Source organism: Alexandromys fortis, unplaced genomic scaffold (assembly GCF_014885135.2).
Source record: "Alexandromys fortis isolate MF-2015 unplaced genomic scaffold, M_Fortis_MF-2015_v1.1 scaffold_32, whole genome shotgun sequence".
Classification (NCBI taxonomy): Eukaryota; Metazoa; Chordata; class Mammalia; order Rodentia; family Cricetidae; genus Alexandromys; species Alexandromys fortis.
Genome location: NW_026067938.1, coordinates 813,176 through 826,298, shown reverse-complemented (window position 1 = coordinate 826,298; position 13,123 = coordinate 813,176).

The following is a 13,123-nucleotide window of genomic DNA, read 5'->3' as shown; positions in this document are numbered from 1 at the left end:
TATCATATACATAGTTCCAATAGAATTCTTTTCAGAATCTTACTGTATCTACAAACTAAAGATGCTAATGAGGGTACCTTTCTTGATCCAGTGGTATCACTCTAAACAGCACTGGAATGGCAGAAAGGCTGTGTACTTTGCTTCACTTTCTAGTTCATTCTTTATATTTCTTTTAAATTAGAATCTTTTAAGTGTGTGTGTGTGTGTATGTGTGTGTGTGTGTGTGTGTGTGAGCGCACGCGTGTGCATGCACCACATGTACGCAGATGCTTGCAGAGGCCAGAAGATGTTTTGGATTGATTTACGAATGGTTAGCACCTGGAGGCTGAGAAAATCCACACCTTACACTGTGACAGGATCCCTTGAAACTGGAATACAGTTGTGAGCTACCCAAAAGAAGTTCTGGGACTTGTACTCCAGGCTCCTTTGTAAAAGCAGCAAGTATTCTAACAGAGGAACTTTCTCTCCAGCCCCCATTACTGTTTTCAAGGAACTGTTTATTTCTCTCTATAGTCACTCATTCTTCAGCAGTAACCCTTTAGCCATGATTTTGGGTCCCCTCTTTTATCCATGCTCTAACATTTGGCAAACACTGCTAAAGGTATACTGAGAATCAGATGAAATTTTGGTATCCAAGATCAAACACTCACAGCTTTCCCTAATTCCATTCTAAACTTTACACTGACAGACTGCGATTCATTTTAAAGCATTGCTGCTTTTCAGATTTTTAAATTTAACATACAAAATAATAGGTTTCATTATGGCGTTATCATATCTACCTTATTGAACCTTTCCAGCCATTCCTCTACTTGATCCCTGCCTCTCTCCTACTCTTAGTATTACCCAGCATTTCTTAATGTTGACGTGTTTGAAGTTCATACTCCTCACAAAACACATCAATAAAGGATCAGAGTCGTGACCTTGAACTTGTTCCTAAGATGAAGAGAACAAGGAAGAGGGAGATGAAGTGAGGAAAAAAGAAAGAAGATATGTAGAAGAGAAAGCAGATGGGATTTTTTTAAAAGGCAAACAGGAAAAGAAAAACCAAAGATTTTAAAGTAAAAAAATTAAGGACATCTACCATGTTAGACAGGGACTGGAAAGATGTACAAACTCTTGAGAGGCATAGAAACATTTCAGCAATTTGTGAACCAGAATGACAGGAAGATTCTATATTTTCCATTGCAACAATTTTGATTTGAACTGTGAATGAGACATGCCATAATGGTTTTATAAAAAATTTGTTTCAGTAAACATTGAAATATAGCACAGAAAGTTCTTTGTGATGAAATAACTTCAGTTTTATTGTCCATGTGGATGTGCAGAATGTTATTTCATTCCCCATCATCCCTAGTGGTGCCTTGCTTTTGAGGTCAGTGGGAAAGCTAAACTGTCTCTTCCCACACAGATTAAGGACAGATGTTTCCACGTGAAAGCTGAGATCATGTGAGAACCTCTTTATCTATCTTATCTCACTGAGGATTGTCTCTAACACGTTAGATGACTTATTTGTCCCCATATGAGATGAGAAGCTCTTTGCTCCTGTGACATCAGGGTAGGCAATCATGATGGACAATTTGTTTTACAGAGCACATAGAGAAAGCTCACTTTAGTCACGGTGTGTTTTTGTGTTCTGTGCTTCATGAATCTAGGGTTTGAATATGCAGAAGGGTGTAGTTTATTTTGTAGGGTGTAGTTTATTTGAACACAGTCCAGTCCTTTTATGCTCCCAGAATAATTACTGAAATTTGTGTTAGACCTAGAAAGGGTTTACAATAATTATAGAGGATAGTCTCTCATTTTTAGAATAAAACACCTATGTCCAGAAACTGGTAAAAGCCTTTCATTGCACCACACAGGTAGTGATGGCACAATAGCATAAAAACACAGGAAAAAATGGTATATAGTCATGCTCTTTCTGCTCCTACAGAAATACCTATGTGTGCCACGCTAATTTCCCTGCTTGAGAATCAGACTGTTAGTCCCTTATTTAATCAATGTAGTCTTATAGTTGTTTATTATTATTATTATTATTATTATTATTATTATTATGTAAAAATACTGAGGGATTTGTTGAAGATATTTGACAATTATTTTTTCTAGACATTTCTACACAACACGACATTTTCTTTATTATTTTAGCAGTATCTTTTGATGTACTAAATACTACCTTACATAAATATATACATGTCTACAATTGTGTCAAAATCTTGGAGTACTGAAGCTCTTCCCATCAAAGGATGCATACTTTGGTGACCCCGGGGAAGGACACCACACAGTTCCCAATGTCCCAGCCATTTTACTCAGAGCAAAGAATGTATGGCAACAATTCTACAGGTGTTAAATCAGGTTTAAAGATAAAAGAAAAATGTATACTTTTGACCTAAGTAACTCAAGATGAACTGGGCTGGAATGCTCTCTGAGCTATTGCCTTCAGAGTCATATCTGTGCCTTTATCCACAGGCCTTATTTTTTTCATCTTTCTGTTGTTTTATTAAAAGACAATTTTGACTGAAATATCTTTTAAGCTTAAGCAATTTTCAAATTGAGTAAGGGTAAAAAGCCTCTTCCCAGATACAATAAATGGAAGTGTTTTCAAGTATGGTGACACACTGCTGTGTAAGCCTTAAGTGCCTCTGACATTTTAAAAAGCAGTTTCAGAAATAAGTCCATCATAGAGGGTGAGATGTCTTCTGTCCTGGATAATATAATGAAAACCTTCTCAAGGCCTTATTTTTTAAAATTATCTTTATTTCCTGGGTGGTGGTGGCTCACACCTTTAATTCCAACACTTGGGAGGCAGAGGCAGGCAGATCTCTGTGAGTTTGAGGCCAGTCTGGATTACCGAGCAAGTTCCAGGACAGGGTCCAAGGCTATACAGAGAATCTTGTCTCAAAAAAACAACAAAAAATTTTTATCTTCATTTAAAATATAATTGTATGACTCCTCCCTTTCCCCTTCTCCTTCCTTTTATGAATCCACCCTTCTTTAACAATTTTTGGAGGCACAAACATTATTCTTACACAAAATTCCTATTCCTTAACTGTCTCTGCTTCTGTGAAAAACTGTCGTACCATGTATTTTAACTTTTTTTTCAATCCATTTCCCTCATCTAGCTATGTCTCATAAGTCTACCATACACTCAAACTCCCCATTTAATGCATTTTTCTCCTCTATTTTTAGTTGCCATAAGACAATATTCAAGGTTTGGGCTTAAAGAACATAAATACATTTTCCCCACAGTTTTAGAAGACAGATCCAAGATGAAGTTGTAGAGTTGGGCTCTGCTGAGACCTCCCAGCTCGCTGCTAGCCACCTTCTCATAGCATCCACACTAAGAACATACTTTGACCAAGCAACAGAGAACTCTGCTGTCCTGTTGTGGGCAAATCACACTTTAACTTTTTTCTCCATTCTGACTGACTGACTGCTTCATTTCAGAAGGCAAAAAGGCTGGGTCCACCACCAGCTTTTACTAAATATGACTATGGTTCCCCAGATGCTACCTAACATCTGCCTGACAGTATATTTTTAGTGATTTGTTATTAAATTCTTAGACCTAATTCTCAAACGTGAGAGAGTTCTGTCTATTTAGGTGTGATTTCTGTCCCCTATCCTTTTGGAAAGTCACAAATTACACTGTGCTTTGCCAGCATGCGGGGAGGAATGTTGATGTTTTCTATAGCTCACACTCTGTTGAGAAGAAGCCCCCAAGGATTACAGAATTTACACCAGGATTCATGCCCACTGACCAGAAAATTTAAGAAACCCCAGTGATGGTATGTTTGACCAAAGAAAATATGTAATTACTTCCTTCTTACAGTATTTTTTATTGGTGGTGACGAGGTAAAAGAAATAAGATCTCTGTCAAAGCCAATAAACATTTTGGAGTGGAAGAGAGTTTTAAAGGAAGCATTATTTGTATATTTGTATTCTAACCAAGGTTTTGTGTCAAATTACAAATGCCCCTTTGAACTGGGCTACCTCACTCAAGATGATTTTTCTAGTTCCATCAATTTACCTGCAAATTTCAAGATGTCTTTTTGTTTTTCTTTTTCTGGCTGTAAAATGTGTAAGTGTACCACCTTTTCTTTAGCCACTAAAAATGCGTAGCCCAGTCTGTCCTTGAAATCATGATCCTCCTGTTTCCATATCTTTCAGCAAATCCTACCAGTGTGGGCTACCACCAGAAAGACAAACATGGTATGTACTCACTCATAAGTGAATATTAGACAAAAGCAAAGGATAATCAACTTATAATCCACAACCCCAAAGAAGTTAGGTAACAAGGAGAACCTTAAGAGAAAAATACATGGATCCCCTGGGAAAGAAGATAAGATCTCCTGAGAAAATTGGGGGTTGGGGGAGAGAAGAAGAGGAGGGAGAGGGGAAAAAGAGACGGAGGAGGAGAACATGAAGGAATGGAATGCCTGAGATGAGGAAAGGATAGAGATGGAGAACAAGGAAAGAGATATCTTGATTGTGGAAGCCATTATGGGACGACGGATAGAGATAGAGACAGAGATCCTCATCAGAGCAACGGACTGAGCTCCCAAGGTCCAGTTGAAGAGCAGAAGGAGGGAGAAGATGAGCAAGGAAGTCTGGGCCTCGAGGGGTTGGTCCACCCACTGAGACAGTGTGCCTGTTCTAATGAGAGCTCACCAAATCCAGCTGGACTGAGACTGAATGAGCATGCCATCAAACTGGACTCTCTGAATGTGGCTCACAATGGGGGCTGACTGAGAAGCCATTGATAAAGGCACTGGGACGTGTTTCTACTGCAGTACTGGCTTTTTGGGACCCTAGTCTATTTGGATGCAAAGCTTCCTAGTCCTGGATGTAGTGGGGAGGGCCTTGGACTTCCCACAGTCCAGAGTTCCCTGCCCTCTCTTAAGGAGGGAGGGGGAGGGAGGAGGGTGAGTGGTAGAGCAGGAGGGGAATGGGAGGAGAGGAGGATGTAAATTTTTAATAAAATAAATAAATAAAAGAAGAAAAAGAGGAAAAAACAACTAGAAGGTTCCATTTTCGCTATGATTTATGGGACTTTTGTCCTTGGACTAATGAATGAGCAGAAGGCACATATAAACAACAGAAAAATTAACAAGTCGGTTATAGTTATAATTTTCTTCATTGAGAAATTTTTTTAATTCATCATCCTTCATTATATCTATTTAAATCTTTATTGTAGATGATGATCTGTTCTCTATGGAAAATATTGGCACCCAGGACCATCAACCAAGATGAAAGACATCATGCAGAAATAGTTGAGTGCTCAGAATCAGAGCATCTCCTAAGGGATAGGGCCCAACAACGTCACTTTGTACCCACAAGTAGCATACATCTTAATGAAGGACTCATAAGTTGATGAATGCTTCAGTCAATTAGGGTAATACATAAATTAATCCAGAAAGGAAATAGTCTCTATAATTTCCCCTTTACTGGATTCTGTGTTTTCAATATAAAAAGGCCTACTTTCTATCTATTCCAGTTCTCTTTCATTTTCTACATTTTACTTCAGAGCTCTCTAACACTCAGTTGGAGGCAGGTAATGGATCACGGATATTGCCCCGTAAGTGGAAGTCAGGTGGGTAATTTCCAGGGTGAGGCAGTGGGAAAAAGCCTGTGTACAGTGATGCAGCCTTTCTCTTTATTTCCAAGAGGGCACTCCAAGAAGCTATTGTCTTAAAATCGGCGAGTCACAAATTTAACTAACTTCAAGTTGAAGAGGCTTTGTGAAGGTCATCTTTATGGGAGAGTTGCCAGAAATAAAGAAGATTACTATGAAAAGTGAGAAGGAAGTTTTTATTACAGAAAACCATATATACTTTGGTTTGGGGCTGTTTGTTCAAAAAAAATCAAGCCCCATCTTTTCCTTTCTGTAGTATCTGTCCTGTCGGGGCACACACAGATGTGAGCCCGTTCTACCTTGTCTGAAAGTCAGAGAGTTTGAGCTTATTTTGTTCTCTCAAATTGTTAACAACAGGTGTGGCTACAAGCGAGAGATTCTACCCTAGAATGTGGTTAATTAGTATTTTGAGTGTCGAAGTAGATCTGCTCCACCTGGACCAAAGGTCAGAGAATTAAAGTCTATTCCTTGTGTCATGCTAATGAAGACTTCCCTTTTGGAGTAAAGTATATAATAAGCATGTGGAAGAATAAACGAGGCAAATTCAGTATTCAGTGGATTTCCCTCCCCATGCTGTATTGTGTTTAAATCTCTGTTCCTCCTTCCTAATACTTCTAATCATCATGCTCCTCTCCTGGAACGTACAAGTTTTGTTGAAGCTGGTTTTCAACAAGTATCTTTCCCTTTTAAAGAAAAATTATTATCATTTGCATTGTGTATTCTCATAAATATATATAGTATAATGCTATTAGTGTCCATTTCTTGTATTTCCTGATAAAGTCCAGAGTAGCAGTTTACATAACTGGCTAATATCTTTTTCTCAATTATTTTTATAGAGTTCTTATTCATATTATTTATGCTTATCCTATCACCTTGATATAGAATTCTTGACATGGTTTCCTTTAATTTCATTAGCGTTGAAACACTGTTTCACCTACTGCAAGACAACAATTTTTATTACTTCCTTTATTTTTGAGATTACATAAACTAAAGAGAAGCCTTCGGGAAAACAAACAAACAAACAAACAAGAAACAAAAAAAACCCAAAACCAGATGTCTCTATTGATATTGGATTATGAGTCTCTGGGTTCTGTCTTGATAATACACATGCACAATTTCATTTTTCTCTCTTAGAGTACTTGCTCAAGGGAAGGCTGTGCTGTGCATACTTCAGTGGAGACTATCAGGTAAGGAACTGAAGCTTCTTGTCAAAAGCTTCAAAGATTTGTCTTGAACATGGTGCTTCACCAACAATCAATCACCAGAGCCTCCTGCAGCATTCTGGCTGCAATTTCATGGAAGAACCAGTGAGAACCAGGCTCTCTGATCCATGGTGACCATAAAATAATAACAGTGCACTGTCTTAACACTTTTAGTTTTAGAGTAATTGGTAATAGAAAAAAAATAGATGTTTGCTATAATGCCATATTTATTACATCTGTCATTGTTCACACTTCTAGTAAAAACAACCATTTTAGCGTCTTGTGTAACCAACATGTAAGAATACCTCACCTTGAAAAGTAGGCCTCCAAAAATCCAAACTATCTTTTACTCTATTTAATGTACAAAATGATATCTTTTATCCCTGCAGAGTAAAAAGCATTAACAACAGATGGAGGCAGAAAAGAAGTGATCCAATTTCCATTTTTACAAATTTTAAAGAAAAGAAAAATACTCAGCCAACTTTTAGCGAAAATAAAAATAGCTTTGTCTATCAAGTATTCTGTCTTGAAAGTAGAAAGCTGTCATTATTGCAAAATAAGTTTGGTAAAAAAAATGTGGTTTCTTGGTAGCATACAAGAGAAATGTAGAAAATGATGGGCTATTATTGCTGCTAAAAATAACTCAAAGTTAAGGATCAAACTGAAATGTTGTTGGCTTTTCAAAGGCCAACATATCAGGAAAATTCATTTAACCTAGTATGGATCTACACAGTTCAGGGAGATTTTATCTCTATTAGGTTTCCTTTGAGATTTTTTTTTTTTTAAAAAATCAAGTTCTCTCGATAGCTTAGAAATTATGCTAGGCATTTACAGCAATTTTTTGACTCTTCAAAGTTCTGTCAATTTTTTTTCATTTTCTGCATTTGAAAGCTTGAAAAATATTGGTTATTTAACCTGGAGTCTAGGTTTTGTGAAAACTAAGGTGGACAAACTAATTTTGTGTTTCACTGAGCTTTCAGTAAATTTTAAAGTGAAAAATCAAACTCACCCAAAGTAATGAAGAATGATAGGCTGGTAAGCCATAATATCTATTTGTTTATTTTATTTATTTATTTAGGTTTTTCAAGGCAGGCTTTTTCTGTAGCTTTGGATCTTGCCCTGAAACTCACTCTGTACACCAGGTTGGCCTCGAACTCAGAGATCCTTCTGCCTCTGCCTCCCCGGGGCTGGGATTAAAAGCATGTGCCACTACTGACCAACTAATTTTTTTTCTAATTTCTAATAAAAAGAAATTATAGCTAGTGAAGTCCCTCTCATGCCACATCAACCTAGCCAGATCTTCCCTACATCCTCCTGTAGAGTCTATTCCCGTGTGTCTGCTTGACCATCCTGTCCACACGAGCTCCCTAATCTGCCAGATGTAGCCTGGGTCCTATATCTTGTGCCTTGGTCTGGTCTAGACACCTCTGCCTACTTTATAACCAATCTCCAAGCTTCTGCCTATGCCCAACATGCTTACTTCCTAATTCACAGGCCTCTATTATCCCTTGCTTAATGTGTGTCCACCCATCCAGATCTGCCTCCACACTCCAAGCTTCAACCAGGCTATGGAGTATAAAAATGACCAGATGGATTGATAAACCAGAGAGTGCAACATATGTATACTTTAGTGGTAACCAACAGTTCTCTATATGGATTTAAAAATGGAGAGGGAAGGCATGCCTTGTGCTGATGTCCTAGCTAACTACCCAGGACTTGTTGAAATGACGGATCTTGGATAAGAATCTAAAACCACAACTTTATTAAATTAGCATAATCCCTAACTACATTCTAAATATTTGTCCTTAGACCCACAGATAAGTGTAGTTCTTTTCCTCATCAAAGAACCTTCTCTTTTCAACAAAGGAGACCACTAAAAAAGAAAAGAAAAAAATAATACAAAACAAAACCTCACAATTAGTGTCAAAATGCAGAGTTGTGGATATAGCTTCAAACAATGCTGCACATAAGACTCAGGGAATATATCATAAGACGGGGGAGAAAGATTGTAAGAGCCAAAGCATCAGAGAGTTGTTGACCAAGATTTCTGTACCACCCAGTCCCATAGCTTTTCAGGCCCACAAAAACACACAGAGGTCTACATTAATTATAAATTGGTTAGCCTCTTAGCTCAGGCTTCTTATTAATGCTTTACATCCTACATTAATGCATAATTCTTGTCAGTGTCAGCCATATGGCTTGGTACCTTTTATCCACAAGGCATTCTCATTTTGCTTCCTCTGTGTCTGGGTTATGACTGTAGACTTAGTTTTTCCTCTTCCCAGAATTCTCCTGTTTTTATTGCCCACCTCTACTTCCTGCCTATAATTTCTGCCTGGCTACTGGCCAATAAGTGTTTTATTAAAGCCATACAACTAATAAGTCTTTACAAAGTACATGATCATTGACCCACAGCAGGGAGTTTTCTGTGTCTCCTAGTGTTAAAATATATACTCACCAAAATGACAGACTTCTAAAAAAGAGGAATAATAGACATGGCAGAGAGGACAAGGAAAGGACCAGGACACTTCAACACTACACAAAGAACTACTGGCCACCAAGAATGCCAAGGAGAAATGATCTTCCCATGGAAAAGCTTACCAGGAGGTCTTCCAATTCCAAACAGTCAGCCCCAAAAATATACAGACAAGTACATTGTGCAGACCAAGCAAGTTATATTTAGAAATATAATCCTGTGTGTATGTAAGTATATGTGTGTGTTTGTGCGTGTGTGTATGTGTATACAACAAGTTTTTTTTTTATTTATTCTGAACTACCCTCCTCCATCACCATCCCTCCCTTTTGTTGGTCCCCTTTCTCCTCTCAAGTTGTTCATCGGTCTGCTTTCATGTCACACATATATTCTTAGCTGCTTTTGCCCACATTTTAGGTTTCTTTATCTCCACACATAGGTGCCTTTCTATATTAATTTATGGCCTATGAATATATGTGTATATGCATATGCTTTTATATATATTTAAACCCAGATTAATTAGAAGAAAACACATTAATTATTCTAACTCTGTCTTATTTTATTTAATATGTTGATATATTCATTTGCTTTCATTTTTAAAAAAATCGACATAATTTCATCCTTCTCTTTTCCATGACTATAAAATTTCAGTATGTGTGTGTGTGTGTCTTCTTCTGTGTCCTTAATAACATTTGTTGTCACATATTTTCTCAATGATCTGCATTCTGACTGGGATAAGACAGAGTCTTAATGTAGTTTTTACTTGTTTTTCCCAATGGATATGGTTGTTGAATTCTCTTTCAAAGATTTAGTGATTATTTGTATCTCTTCTTTTGAGAAGTGTCTGTTCAATTCTTAGCACACATACAGATCAAATTTATCTGAATTAAAAAGGAGGATGTTATTGGAGAGCACATTTTTTTTGTTGCCTCCAAAGAAAATAAATTAAGGCATAAAGAATAGGTGTGAACTCAGGGAAACATTGCTGTGAAGAGGTAAAGAGTATGTTCAGAATTAGAGTAGGGTGGTGTTGAGCCACACATCAAACTCTAGAACACTCTTCTTTAGAAGTTTATGAGAAATAAATGGGAGGCCCAGCACCTCAGAAAGTGTGAGCACATTGTTATACTCATGTGTATATTTATAGCTGCCCTGAATGCAAAAGTTCTTTAAAATCAGTATGATAAAGCACTTTTTTTTTTTGCTCAAAGGGCCTTTTTTCTTCTAATCGCTTAAAATCCAGCTCAAGAATCTGCCAAACCCTGAATAATTATGTGAAAGATCTAATCGTCTTCCCCCGTCATTATAAATCACAGGAAACAATGCTCGGTTTCAGCCCTACAGAGTTTGAGCTGCAAAACACACAAAGAACACTTCAAAGGTCACGTACCATCAAATAAAATTCCAGCTAGAATAGTGCTCATGCATGTCAACAAAGGAAAATAGAACCAAGATGTTTATAGAGAGATCCCTACAAATCAAGAATGCACAAAGGTAAGTGCCTGCAGAAAGCCTCTCTAGGAAAGTCACCGCAGCTGCTGTGAAGGCTTAGGGCTTTCTTCTGCTGCACATGCACTCGGTCATTACTGGACAGCAACAATAAAATCTCCAGATCACTTCTGGCTGCAAATTTGAGCTATTTCACTCTTTGTCCGTCATACTTTTACCAGGGGAGAGGGAGACCAGTTGGAGTCTGGGGGTTATCGGGAGACTTCCAAAAGGGGAAATCCTCCCATTACTAAAGCCAGTGACAGAGAAAAGATGGGGAAAGGAGAATTAGTAATCTATGAAAGGCTCTAGATGATACTAATATACAACTGTAGAGTACCAGCAAAGGTAGGCTGCTACAGGTCAAAAGTTATGAAAAAAACAGAAATTATTTATTCAGGCTTAGTAGTTCCAAAACTACATTCACAAAAGTTTAAGTGTAACCTCTGATAAAAATGTTTTTTGTAGTGTGTGGGTGCACCCCTCTCGGTCCTGGGTTCCTTGCTTGTGCTCTCTCTCCTTCTGATCCTGATTTGGACCTTGAGATTTCAGTCCAGTGCTCCAATGTGGGTCTCTGTCTCTGTGTCCTTTCATCACCCGATGAAGGTTAATATTCAGGAGGATGCCTATATGATTTTCTTTGGTTTCTCCTTCTTATTTAGCTTCTCTAACGGACAATGAGGACTACTGAGAACTCAAGAACAATGGCAATGGGTTTTTGATCCTACTGCACGTACTGGCTTTGTGGGAGCCTCGGCAGTTTGGATGCTCACCTTACTAGACCTGGATGGAGGAGGGTGGTCCTTGGACTTCCCACAGGGCAGAGAACCCTGATTGCTCTTTGGGCTGACGAGGGAGGGGGACTTGATTGAGGGAGGGGGAGGGAAAGGCGGCGGTGGGGAAGAGACAGAAATCTTTAATAAATAAATAAATATTAAAAAAAGAAAAAATGTTTTTTTTTTAATTTCTTAAAATGCATTCAATTATTATTATTATTATTATTATTATTTAAAAATATACATGATATGTGTGGGGTGTGTACATGCCACAGCATATATGTGCAGATTATGGTGCAATTATGGAGTTATTTCTCTCTCCTTCTACATTAACATGGGTTCTATGGACCATACCCAGGCTACTAGGTCTACATAGTGTCTACGCTTACCTACTGAAGCATCTCATCAGCACCTCAGGCTAGTTGTTCAGAGGTGGTTTGCTGTAGATAGTCTTATAGCCAGTTGTTACCCGCCCACTGGGGCATGACCTCTTATACTATATAGGCCAATGTAGAGCATGGGTCTGGCCTCTCTTTGTCCAGCTGCAGGATTCAGTTTCTAATCATCGTTCAACCAGAGGATTCTGATTTGTGAATCTACCCCTAAATAAATAACCAGCTATTTCTCAATTCTGAGCTAGTGTGGAATTTTTTAAAGCATTCTTCTTCAGTGGTTCTAGTATTTAGATACTCTGTAACTTATCATCCAAATACTTCTAGCTCTTCACTCTTTCTCTTGTTTCTGTTAAAACCGTATCATCATCATTTTCAAAATGGTTATAAAGTTCTAAAGTAGTTATCACCTGAGTACATAAAAAAAACATATGTAGCTAAAAACATGTCATTTATTTAAGAAAAAAGTCCATTCTTCTCTTTCTTAACATATTTTCTATAGGCACAAACTGAGAAAATATTTAGCACATCATAAATGTATCTTTAAGATAATTGTAAAATAAAAAACATGACACCAAGATCCATTCTATGGATCAACATGAAAACACAAAACAAGAGACTCAAAATAAATGATAGAGGAAATTTTTTCCCTAACTTCTTGAGAAATTATTTATAAGTTCCTTACATCCAACTTTTGAGAACTGTTAAGACAGAAATATGGAATGCAGGGATTAAAATGTTAATTTTCCTCAATGAAGTTTACATTTTGTGTCAAATAATTTTTCAAACAGCTCTCAGCCCTCCAACACTCATGTTAATACCAAAGCTTTATGCTTCATACATTGGGGTGATGTGAGGGTAGGAGCATCAGGGTAGCTGTGGACACATGTATGCACGTAAGTGTGTGTATTTTAGCTATGTAGTAGAAAAAGTGGGCTGAAAAGTAGACATGTTATATAAATTACATATTAATTACTTGATTTTTTATTGTTTTATTTTATTTACATGTAGCTTTTGCTTTGGTCTTCATTATACCCTAGGGGTTGGGTAGTATTTTTTTCCACTTTACAAGTAAGGAATTTAAAGCTCAAAAAAGATTTAAAAATCCTAAATTACATAGCTACCAAATTCTATGTGCGGTAATAGAACAGAGCGGTACTACTGGG